The sequence below is a fragment of the Symphalangus syndactylus genome, chromosome 1, assembly GCF_028878055.3.
Source record: "Symphalangus syndactylus isolate Jambi chromosome 1, NHGRI_mSymSyn1-v2.1_pri, whole genome shotgun sequence".
NCBI lineage: Eukaryota > Metazoa > Chordata > Mammalia > Primates > Hylobatidae > Symphalangus > Symphalangus syndactylus.
In genome coordinates this window covers 10,330,054-10,343,262 of record NC_072423.2, presented here as the reverse complement: position 1 = coordinate 10,343,262, position 13,209 = coordinate 10,330,054, and the positions used below count along the sequence as shown (strand labels likewise).

The following is a 13,209-nucleotide window of genomic DNA, read 5'->3' as shown; positions in this document are numbered from 1 at the left end:
AAGCCCGCGAGGTTTCGCAAGAGACAGGTAGAACCCCAGACTGGGCGTTTCTTAGACATTAAAGGGCATCTTTTCTTTTCTTCTTCTTCTTCTTCTTTTTTTTGAAATGGAATTTCTCTCTTGTTGCCTAGGCTGGAGTGCAATGGTGCGATCTCGGCTCACCGCAACCTCCGCCTTCCGGGTTCAAGCAATTCTCCTTCCTCAGCCTGCCGAGTAGCTGGGATTACAGGGATGCACCACCACGCCTGGCTAATTTTGTTTTTGTTTTGTTTTGTTTTGTTTTAGTGGAGACAGGATTTCTCCACGTTGGTAAGGCTGGTCTCGAACTCCCGACTTCAGGTGATCCACCTGCCTTGGCCTCCCAAAGTGCTGGGATTGCATGCGTGAGCTACTGTGCCTAGTCAAGGGCACCTTTTCTTAAAGTTTTACTGGAATGCAGTTCATCCTTAGATTTGAGACAATCCTGTGTGTGCATGTGCTGAGGCTTCCCAGAAAGATGCATGGTCCGAAGTCACAAAACCTGTACCATCAGTGGTATGCCCAGACGGTTCGTGTCTCTCCACTCTCCCTGTACAGAGGGTCACATTAGCGGGTCTTTGTCCTTGGGCAGGGGCCGGGTCAGAATGATGTCATCAGTGGGCTGTGCAGGGTCTCCTCCCGAATGAACACATCTCCTGGTTTCCCTTTACCGCCATCCCCTCCTGACACTGGCAGCCGTGCTCCTGAGTGCCTTTTTGTTCCTGTGTTTTCTGGAAACGTGTATGGTTTTGTGTTGGAGTGTTTTTTATCAGTGTAAATGGTATTGTGTCACATATTTTATTTTGCTTCCTGTTCACTCACTCTGGATTGTGCCTTGGGGTCCACCCCTTCTGAGCGTGTACACATATGACTGGTCACTTGCTAGGAGTGCCCCAGTACTGATCCTTTCTAAAATGACCGCTGTGTCCTTCCAGAGTGGACACGCAGGGTGCTTCTAACTTCCTACTACCAAAGGTAAATACCCTCGCTCCATGAACAGCCTTGTGGAGGCCTCTGTGGAAATGCGTGCTCTGAAATGCACTGCTCTGAAACACACCTTCAGTCATGGGGTGGGTGTGTGCTTCACATACCTCGGATGGCTGGTGGTGCGTCAGGGTGGTGCCACCAGCTGCCCACTCAGAAACAGACCCGGGCAGGTCCAGGATCACGTATCCTACATAAAGGAGCCTTCCTTGGGCAGTGGGAAAACCTCAAGCCACCCTGAGCCCTCTGTCCTATCCCATTTGACCTTTGGTTTTTTTGTTTTTTTTTTTTTTTGAGACAGAGTCTTGCTGTCGCCCAGGCTGGAGTGCAGTGGCGCGATCTCGGCTCACTGCAGGCTCCGCCCCCCAGGGTTCACGCCATTCTCCTGCCTCAGCCTCCCGAGTAGCTGGGACTACAGGTGCCCACCACCACGGCCGGCTAATTTTTTTTGTATTTTTAGTAGAGACGGGGTTTCACTGTGTTAGCCAGGATGGTCTCGATCTCCTGACCTCGTGATCCGCCCGCCTTGGCCTCCCAAAGTGCTGGGATTACAGGTGTGAACCACCGCGCCCGGCCTGACCTTTGGTTCTTGTAGCAATCACAATAACAATCCAAGATTGATTTGGGATTTGATTTGGGATTTTACGTAATATTTGGCAGAGAAAACCCCCTCATGACGATTCTTTTGGGTTGACTTACTATTTTGTGAACACTGATTTTTTTCATAAGTTCCTTAAGTGAATCCGACTTGAATGTTGATTGATATTGCACTGAATTTGTAGACTAATTTGAGGACAATTGAAGCCATTGAGAAAACTAAGTTATCCCATGCAAGATGGGATTTGTTCAGATCATTTACCTCTTTATTCTTTTTTTACTTTTTAACTTTGCATTTTGAAATAATTTCCAACCTTACTAAAAAGTTACAAAAGTAGAGCAAAAAAGTTTCTCATATGCCCTTCACCCAGCTTCCCCAGATGTCACCGGCTTAAATGCAGCTTAGGGATCAAAATCAAGACATCAGTGCTGATGCGATGCTCTTCACGAATCCACAGGCAGCGTTCACATTTCACCAGCTGTCCCATTCATACCTTCTTCTGGTCCCAGACCCGATCCAGGACCACACATTGCCCTTAGTGGTCATGGCTTCTCCATCTGGGATGCTTTCTCGGTGTTTCTTTGCCTTTCATGAAATTAACACCATCGACAGATATACTAACTGAAGAAACAATGGCTGGCCTGTTATTTTGTAGGATGTCTCCCTTTGGGGGTTTTTCTGATGTTTCTTCATGATTAAATTCAGGTTGTACATTCTTGACAAGATCACCGCATAACTATGCTTGACCAGTAAAATAGTGAACGCCCAGGTATCACATGAGACATACTCATACCAAAAATGTATTCACTGTTCATCTGAAATTCAGATTTAACTAGGCTTTCTGTATTTTCCTTTGGCAAATCTGGGAAGCATACATATATGTGATTCTATGTCCTGCTCTGGGCATCATTTAAGGAGAACATAATTTTGACATCTGTCATCTAGTTCGATCAGTTGGTTAGGGTTATGTCTGCCACGTTTCTTTTAAATTAATGCCCATTTTCTCTGGAGAGATACTTTGTGTTTAAATAAATATCCTGTATCTCATTATACTTTTGCCCGCTAATTTAGCACTGGTTGATGATTTCTTGCCTGCAACAATTATTACAGTAGTGTTTGCAAAATGGGGACTTGATGCAGCTATCATGTCCTCTGTATTCATTAATTGGGATTCTACTATAAGGAAGAGCTGTGGATTCTCCTCCATTATGTATTCAATTATATTTTATATTGGTAGGAAGGCATGGATATTAATGTTATTGGATGAGAAATAATCCATTACTGCCATTATTTATTAAATGGCAGTTTCTGAAATTGGTCCAGGTTTGGCCATGTGAGAGGGCTCCGGCACCCTTTGATGTGCCCTTGTTATTCTCTGAGCACTTCCCTACTTTCTGGCACTACGACCTGTTCCAGCCCCTCTTGGGCTCCACCTACCCAGCCCTGGAACCAGCCCTTTCCCTAAGAAGCCCCTGTTCCTTTAATGGAAGAATGGTATTTAGAAGCCAAGATGTAGCTTCAAGGATGCACTCTTCTTCAAGAATTGTCATTCTCATTATTAATTTTACTTTTAAACTTTTCATTTTGGGTTGTACATGGCAAGTATAGAGAAATACTATTTTATTTTATATTTCACAACATAATTAAAGCTTCTACCTTGTACTGATATCTAGTATACTTGAGTTTTAGATGGCCAGTCATACAAGTGCAATTAGGTCTTATTACTTTCCTCCCACTAACACTTATTTTTATTTTCTTTCATTATAGTATTGACCAAGGCTGCTATGATTACATTAAAATGTAGACATGATAGTGGGTATTCTTATATTCTTATATTATGCCAGAAAGTATTCTTATATACCCACTATCATGTCTACATGGAGGGATGGGGGACCTCAGCTTAAAGAGAACAAACCTAAAGTTGTTTGTTTATGTTTAAATGCTTCAGAGTTTTTATCTGAAACTTTGCTGAGTTAAGTAAATTTCTTCTATGATCTAGGTTTCTGAGATGTCTTTTATTTTCAATTCATAAATGAGCATTGACCTTCTTCAATACCTTTTCTTGCATTGTTGACTTTTTGAGAAGATCATCTAAATTTTTTTGTCACAATCAGTTAATTGGAGAAAGGCATTGATTACTTTTCTGATATTCATCCATCTTTGCACTCCTGGAATAGCCCTTCTTGGGAATGATTTATTCTTTTTAAGATATAATATTGTAATCTCTTGATTAATATTACTCTATATGTAGGATTTTTGAAACTGTACTTTCTCTTTTTACATTGCCTTTATCTTGTTTTGAAATCAAGATAACACTAGCTTCATATAAATTAGCTAGGCACTTTTTTGTTAAGTTTATATATTCTAATAAAAATTCTACAGGAGAAGACAACTATTTCTTAAAAGTTTGGCAGACCATGAAAACACGATTAGAACTAATAAACAAATTCAGCAATGTTGTGGGATATAAGATCAATGTACAAAATCAATTGTGTTTCTATATACAAGCAACAGGCAATCTGAAAATTAAATTTAAAACAATACCATTTACAAAGGCCTCAATGAGAATAACATACTTAGGAATACATTTAAAAATGAAAGTGCAAGACATGTACATTGAAAACTACAAATTATTGTTGAAAATAAATTTTAAAAGACCTAAAAATATGGTAAGACACCCTATGTCCAGGGACAGAAAGACTTGATGTTAAAATGGAAATACTCTCAAAAGTCACCCACAGATTTACTGCAATCCCTCTCAGGATACTGGCTGACTTTTTGCAGAAATTGGCAAGCTGATCTTAAAATTTGTATGAAAATGAAAGGGACCCAGAATAGTCAAAACAATCTTGAAAAAGAACAAAGTTGGAAGACTCCTATTTCTGATTTTAAAACTTACTACAAGGCTAAGGTAGTCAATACAGTGTGGTACTGGCATAAGGAAAGACACATGGATAAATGGAATAGAATTGACAGTCCAAAAACAAAACTTAACATTTACAGTCAATTGATTTTTTACCAAAGAGTTAATATACTTCAGTGGGGAAAGAATAATTTTTTCAACAAATGGTGAGGAGACAACTGGACATTCGCAGGGAAAAGAATGAAATTAGACCCCTATCTCACACTATACACAAGAGTTAACTCAAAGTGGGTCACAGACCTAAATAAATATGAAAGCTAAACCTATAAAACTCTTCAGAGAAAGCAGAAATAAATCTTTGTGATGTTGGGTTAGGCACTGATTTCTCAGCTACAACACCAATATCACAAGTGACCAAAGAGAGATTGATATATTGGACTTTATCAAAATAAAAAAAATTCAGTACTCCAAAAAAGATGCCATCCTAAAAATGAAAAGACAACACACAGACTGGGAGAACATATTGGTAAATCACATATTTGATAAGTGAATTGTATCCAAAACATAGAGCTGGGCCAGGCGCCGTGGCTCATGCCTGTAATCCCAGCACTTTGGGAAGCCAAGGCGGGTGGATCATTAGGTCAGGAGATCGAGACCATCCTGGCTAACACGGTGAAACCCTGTCTCTGCTAAAAATACAAAAAATTAGTCAGGCGTGGTGGCACATGCCTGTAGTCCCAGCTACTCAGGAGGCTGAGGCAAGAGAATCCCTTGAACCCGGGAGGCGGAGGTTGCAGTAAGCTGAAATTGCGCCACTGCACTCCAGCCTGGACGACAGAGTGAGACTCCATCTCAAAAACAAACAAACAAACAAAAACATATAGTGAACACTTACAACTCAATAGTAGAAAGACAACCAATTTAAACATGGGCAAAGGATTTACAAAGACATTTATTTAAGGTAGATGTATCAACACCCAACAAGTACATGAAAAGAAGCTGACCATTATTAGTCACTAGAGAAATGCAAATAAAAACTATAATGAATTAGCTGGACGTGGGGTTTTGCACCTATAATCCCAGCTACTCGGGAGACTAAGGAGAGAGGATGGCTTGAGCCCAGGAGTTTAAAGCTGCAGTGAGCTCTCACTGAGCCACTGCACTCCAGCCTGGGCAGCAGTGAGACCCTGACTTAAAAACAAAAACAAAAACAAAGCAAAAAAACCCCACCATAATGAAATACTACTTTATACCTGCCAGAATGGCTTTGATGAAAGAAATAGACAGTAATGAGTGCTGGCAAGGATGTGACGAAATTGGAACACACATATGTTTTTGGTAGGGATAAAAATGGTGCAGCCAATTTGGAAAACACATCAGCAGTTTCTCAAAATGTTAAACATAGAGTTATTAGATGACCCAGCGATTGTATTCCTAGGTACATACTAAAGAGAAATTAAAAAAAAAAGTCCACACAAAAATTTATACACAAATATTCATAACAGCATTGTTCATAATAGCCAAAGGGTGAAAAGAATCCAAATGTCCATCACCCAATGAATGGGGAATGAACCCATAACGTGGGGTATCCACATGATGGAATGCTACTTGGCCTTGAAGACACTGCACCAAGTGGTAGAAGCCAGACACAAAGGACCCACGTTGTGCTCAGCGTGGTGGGTCACACTGGTAATCCCAACACTTTGGGACACGGAAGAGGGAGAATTGCTTAAGGCCAGCAGTTTGAAACCAGCCTGGGTAACATAATGACACCTTGTCCATACAAAAAATTTAAAAATTAACCACACATGGTGGCACACACCTGTAGTCCCAGCTACTCAGGAGGCTGAAGTGGGAAGATCACTTGAGCCTGGGAGTTTGATGTTGCAGTGAGCTATGATTGCACCACTGCACTCCAGCCTGGGTGACAGAGTGAGACCCTGTCTCTTAAACACACACACACACACACACAAATAAAGTATGATACTATTTGTCTGAAATGTTCACAATAGACAAATCTGTTGACACAAAAAGTCATTAGTGGTTGTGCAAGGTTGGGGTGGGGAGGAGAGGTTGGGGAGGGAAATGGGAAGTGACTGCTAACGTTGCACAACTCAAAATATACAAAAGCCGTTGAGTGGTACGCATTACGTGGGTGAAGTTTTTGGCATGTAAAGTACATCGCGTAAGAGCTGTACTGTTTGGTAGCATTCCCTTGTAAAGCTATCTGTGGCTGAGATGTTTTGAAAAGGGGAGATCTTTAATGCTCATTTCAATTATTTAAACACCTTTTGGTCTATTTATTTCCCATGTTTCTCCCCGTGTGAAATTTGGCATTTTTTTCTTTATATGGCTTTTCAAAGTTATTAGCAGTTGTTCACAGTGGCCTTTTTAATACCTTGGGCCCGAAGACATCCCCCTATTTCCTTGTGCATCTTGAGCTCTGGGTCATCTCTCTTCCTGTCTTCTTCTGTCTGGCTGGAAATCTCTCCCATTAATTTGTTCCGATAACCAGCCTTTGCTTTTTAAATCTCCTCTAGTATTTTTGTTGCCTGTATCGTTGAATTACATCTTCATTTTCATTGTTTTCTCTTTTATTTAGTTTTGCTGTGTTGTTCCCTTTTCAGCTTCTTAAATGGAATAATTGGCTTATTTAAGTGCAATTTCATTTCCTCATAAATGTATTCGAGGCTAGCAATTCCATCCCTCCTAAGCACTGTTTTTATGATGTCTCACTTTTTTTATTGTATAGTGGTTTCATTATCACCTAGTTTTAAACATTAATTAACTTTCTTTTTAATTCAAGAGTTATTTAGTAGTATGTTTTGCTGTTTTGTTGTTTCCAAGCAAAGGGACTTTTAAAAAACCGTCACTGTTTTAGAAATTTCTTCTTGTTGCAGTATTGTTAGAGAGCCTAATCTGAACGATAATGATCCTTTGTGGCCTAACGCATGGCCTGTTTCTGCCAGTGTCTCGCATGTGTGTTCACAAACACGTGCACTCTCTTAGGTCTGGAGTTCTTATCTCTAATAGCTCGGGCGTATTCATCATATTGTTTGGATCTTTGACATCCATGCTGAGCTTTTGTCTTCTTGCTCTGTCCATTTCTGAAAAAGATGTACTAACGTCTCCAACTACAATTATTGATTTAACTATTTCTCCCTGCCGTACTGTCGCCCGTGGCTCGGTGTGTGTTGAGGCTGTCACTGACGTTCATGAAGGACATCACTTCCAGCTCCCTGGCTGCCTTCATCAGTATATAATGTCATCCTTTGGCCTCGTGGTATTTTTTAGCCTTATATTCTCTTTTGTCCGATATTAAGATTACTACACCAACTTTCTTTAGGTTCATAGTTGCTTAATATAAACTTTCATTCCTTTTCTTTTTAACATTTTTTTCATTTTGTCTTCCAGGTGTTTCTTTAATATTCTTGTTTTTAACTCCAGGTTGACAGTATCTGTCTTTTAGTTGGTGGATTTAATCTATTTATACTTATATTTATTCATATTTTAAAAACTTACTTCTGGTAGCTTATTATATTTTTAACTTACTGAACTTCTCATTTCTCCCTTTTTGTTTTTGTTCCTGATTTGGATTGTATAGGTCAAGTTTTCTTCTGCTGGTTTAGACGTTGTTTTTATACTTATTATCCTTATCCCTAGAGTCTCATGTTTACTTATCCCTATTGACTTCTTGAACTTATTAATATCTGCATTTTTCTCCCAAAAGGAAAAGTACTTTATCATATTGTCATCTGCCTTTAATCTTTTGATACTGCCCAGAATTTAAATTCTGGGTTTGCTTGAATAATGAATATTACCAAAGGATTTGGTTTTCATTAATTCTCTATCTCTTAAGCAATTTTCAGGGATCTGTTTCTTGCTTCTTTTTTTTTTTTTTTTTTTTGAGACAGGATCTTATTCTACTGCAGCCTAGGCTGGATCGCAGCAGCACAATTAAAGCTCACTGTAGTCTCCACCTCCCAGGCTTGGTTGATCCTCCTGCCTCAGCCTCCCAGGTAGCTGGGACTACAGGTACACACCACCACGCCTAGCTGATTATTTTTCATTTTTTATGGAGATGGTGTTTCATCATGTTGCCCAGGCTGGTCTCAAACTCCTAGGGTCAAGTGATCCACCTGCCTCAGCTTCCCAAAGTGCTGGGATGACGGCTGTGAGCCGCCGCACCTGCTGTGCTTCTCTTATTTTTATTGCTTTCCCTCAAAATGTTTTCTCACAAAAAATGAGTCTTTGTATGGCAAACCATTTGAGAGCTATGTGAGAGAGTACTTTTATTATACCTTCCAATTCGAATGAGTTTGTCTAGAAATAATATTCTAGGTTCAAATTTCTTTTCCTTCAATTATTTAAAAATATGGCTCTATGGCCAGGCACGGTGGCTCACCCCCGTAATCCCAGCACTTTGGGAAGCAGAGGCAGGTGGATCACGAGGTCAGGAGATCGAGACCATCCTGGCTAACACGGTGAAACCCCGTCTCTACTAAAAATACAAGAAAAAATTAGCCAGGCGTGGTGGCGGGCGCCTATAGTCCCAGCTACTCTGGAGACTGAGGCAGGAGTATGGCATGAACCCAGGAGGCGGAGCTTGCAGTGAGTCGAGATCGCACCACTGCACTCCAGCCTGGGCAACAGAGCGAGACTCTGTCTCAAAAAAAAAAAAAAAAAAAAAAAATATATATATATATATATATATACATGGCTGTACTGTTTCCCATTCAGTGTCGCTGTTGGGAAATTGAATGGCAGTCTGGGTCTTGTTCCTTTGCAGGTGAGCTGCTCTTTACTTATGGAAGCTCTTGGAATATTTTCTTTGTATTCGATTATATTAAATTAACTACAGTATGTCTAGGTGTGGGTTTTTCCTTCCCCCCTGTCCTGTCTTTTTTATACTATCAGCCTTTTTTTCTCCTCAGAAATCTATCTTCATTAGTTTTAAAAATTTTCTCCTCTCGGATTTTGTCACTCTTTCTGGGATTCCTATCATCCCGATGTTGGCACTTCTTTTTTTTTTTTTTTTTTGTCTGTTTGTTTTGTTTTTTGAGACGGAGTCTCACTCTGTTGCTCAGGCTGGAGTGCAGTGGCACAGTCTAGGTTCACTGCAGCCTCCGCCTCCCTGGTTCAAGTGATTCTCCTGCCTCACCCTCCTGAGTAACTGGGATTACAAGCGTGAGTCACCACACCTGGCACTGAATGTTGGCATTTCTATCCTCGTTTCCCTTAGCTTTTCTTTTCTATTTTCTGTCTCTATCCTTTCCTTTTGCCTTATGGGAGAATTCCTCAATCTGATCTTTGGACTTTTCTATCCATGCTTCAGCTGTTTCCACCTCACTGCTCAGCCTACTCATGGCTTCATATTGTTATTGTTTGTGGTTTTCGAAAACATACTTCTCAATTACAACAACATTTTTAAATGTATCAAAATAATAAATGCAGAATGTAGTTTCCCAGTACATGAAAGTTTGCTATATTAAAAGTTTTGAGCCAGGTGCAGTGGCCCATGCCTGTAATCCCAGCACTTGGGGAGGCCAAGGCGAGTGGATCACTTGAGGTCAGGAGTTCAAGACCAGCCTGACCAACATGGTGAAACGCCGTCTCTACTAAAAATACAAAATTAGCTTGGCGTGGTGGCATGTGCCTGTAATCCTAGCTACTTGGGAGGCTGAGACAGGAGACTTGCTTGAACCTGGGAGGCAGAGGTTGCAGTGAGCCAAGATCACCTCACTGCATTCCAGCCTGGGCTACAGAGTCAGACTTTGTCAAAAAAATAAACAAATAAGTAAATAAATAAGTTTTGAAGTCAGAAATTGACAAGTGAGACACCTTGAAGTCCAGTGTTACACTGGCTTTGGATTCGGTCTTTGCCCATCATGATACTACCTTTCTCATGACTTTTTGGTTGCAGGTGACAGAAACTCCATTCGCACTAGCTTACATTAAAAAAAGAGGAGGGAGAATATGGTCGAGTGACCCCAGGAGTGATGGGGAACACAGACGGAGTTTCTCCCTGCTCTGGGTAGCAGATCTGCTGGCTCCCAGCTTATGATCCATGAAGAGAACGTCTTCCCTTTGGGCTTCAATCTGAAGAATCCTGAAGAGGACCCTGACGGCCTCTCGTGGTCCACGTACCCCTTCCTGCACAACCGTGATGGTCCTATCCACAGATGCCTTCTCTTGGGTTCTGTGGTTGCATGCGGAGGAATCGTCGATCCTCTGTAGTGGAAGGAAAGGGAGGACACACCAAGATCATGTGGCCCCAAGAGCCGTGAGAGGAGCAGAAACCTGACTGGTGCCTCTTACATGTCACTGCAGCCTCGGGGGGGCCACCAGGGAAAACACCTGACATCCTGTTCTCTAGTAATGGCGTAGCTGGGATCATTCTTGTACCAAATAATTCACCCATTTAAAGTGTGCAATCCAACAGTGATCGGTGTACTCAGAGTTCTCCAACTCTCACCACAATCAATTTTGGAACATTTCTATCATCCCTAGCAACAAATACTATACCTTTTTTTTTTTTTTTTTGTGACAGAGTCTCGCTTTGTCACCCAGGCTGGAGTGCAATGGTGTGATCTCCGCTCACTGCAACTTCCACCTCCCGGGTTCAAGCAATTCTCCTGCCTCAGCCTCCCAAGTAGCTAGCTGGTACTACAGGCGCGCGCCACCACGCCTGGCTAATTTTTGTATTTTTAGCAGTGACAGGGTTTCACCATGTTGGCCAGGATGGTTTTGATCTCCTGACCTCGTGATCCGCCCACCTCGGCCTCGGCCTCCCAAAGTGCTGGGACTACAGGCGTGAGCCACCGCGCCTGGCCAGCAAATACTGTATCTTACTAGCACTTCCCATTTCCCTCCAACCCCCTAATGGTTTCTTTTCCCACAATAATCTAAATGTTTAAGGAACTGGTTTGCTAACTCATTTCTTAATGACAAGAATTAAGCCAGCATAGCCTCTGGTTTCTGACATTCTTTCCCTACAAAGTCATTTATCCTTTTTTAAGGGACTTCCTTCATCTCTGTGGCTCAGGCTCACTTCCTGACTGTGGGGATCAGCTCCTCTCACGAAAGGTGAGTAGGGAGTACCTGCCGTTAAACCTCTGTCACCACAGGAGAGAGATGCCATGAATGGATGATTTTCTCTCTGATTCTTGGCATTAGTTCATTGGGCAAAAATTCAGCTTCCAGATAAGCGCGGGCCCGTGGACTGGGCTTGGTCCTGTTTCCTGGAAGCACTGCTGGGAAACCAAGCCCCGCCTTGCAGGGCTTCCTCCTGCTGCCGCCCACGCCACGATCAGCCTCCTCTTCCCGCTGCAGCCCCGTGGCTGCAGCCCCGTCACTGCACCTGTTTCATGGGTCTGAAGTCCAGCTGCTCCTCCTTGGCCTCTGTACCTCAGCACAGGCTGCTGCCTCTGAGGGGCCGCCCAGCCGTCATCCTCCTCACAACCTCCCATGATCGTGGCCCTGAGGTCACCTTCCCATTGGCGATGAACAATCCCATTGTCACTCCCCGGGGGTGTGCCCACCGGAAGCTGCTCATGGGCAGGAGGGGAACTGTTCAAGCTGGTTTTTCCAGCCTCTACCACAGCGCTGGCTGTGTAGGTGGACAAGAAAGTCATTACGTATGTAAATGAGGAAGCGCATGAACACCTGAGCGTGTAAGACTCTGGTGGGGTGAATGCCACCCCAGCCACTCCAAATGTGTGTCAAATATGATGGGACTGAATGCAAATGAAAGTGGGTCAAGGAGACAGTCAGAATAAAATGAGCAACTTTTCCTCATTATGTAGTCATTGCATAATTAAACAATGAAAAAAACATACTACAAAAGAGTAATAAAATGATACTATAACAACAATAATAATAACTAACACTCATCAGGCACTTTCTATGCCCCAGCCCAGCTTGAAACACTTTATATTCATTACAGTTTTTCATCTTCACAAGTGCAATTATCATCCCAATTTGACAAGAGGAGCTGTTGGAAAGCACATGGTGTGCACATGTGTGTGCGCATTGTGTGTGTGTGTGTGCATTGTGTGTGTGTGTGCGCATTGTGTGTGTGTGCGCATTGTGTGTGTGCATTGTGTGTGTGCGCATTGTGTGTGTGTGCATTGTGTGTGTGCATTGTGTGTGTGTGTGCATTGTGTGTGTGCGCATTGTGTGTGTGCATTGTGTGTGTGTGCATTGTGTGTGTGCAGTGTGTGTGTGCAGTGTGTGTGTGCATTGTGTGTATGTGTGTGCATTGTGTGTGTGTGCATTGTGTGTGTGCATTGTGTGTGTGTGTGCATTGTGTGTATGTGTGTGCATTGTGTGTGTGTGCATTGTGTGTGTGTGCATTGTGTGTGTGCATTGTGTGTGTGTGTGTGCATTGTGTGTGTGTGTGTGCATTGTGTGTGTGTGTGTGTGACAACATCTAGAAGTGTCCTCAGCCGTGGTAATCTCTATATAGCCCTTAGATAAGCTTGTGCTCAAAGTGCCTGTCTCAAAATAAACTAAAAAGGAACTACAGAGTCAGAGAAAATTGAAAAGAAACATGATTTTTAAAATTGCTCCCGAAAGAATATAAATCATTCCACCATAAAGACACATGCAGGTGGATATTCATCACAGCACTGTCCACAACAGCAAAGCCATGGAACCAACCTAGATGTCCACCTGTGTGTCAAATATGATGGGAACGAATGAAATGAAAGTGGGTCAAGGAGCTATTCAGAATAAAATAAGTAAC

At 42.2% G+C, this 13,209-nt stretch overlaps 1 long non-coding RNA gene across 1 annotated transcript in view; it reads left to right on the top strand.

Annotated features, from left to right (window-relative positions):
• LOC129491730 (uncharacterized) overlaps window positions 1-12,260 on the top strand; it is a 30,265-nt gene extending 18,005 nt beyond the window's left edge. Inside the window, exon 3 of the long non-coding RNA XR_008660600.2 lies at window positions 10,387-12,260. This is a non-coding gene — a long non-coding RNA (uncharacterized lncRNA). The remainder of the gene's footprint in view (window positions 1-10,386) is intronic.
• The last annotated feature ends 949 nt before the right edge of the window (window positions 12,261-13,209 follow it).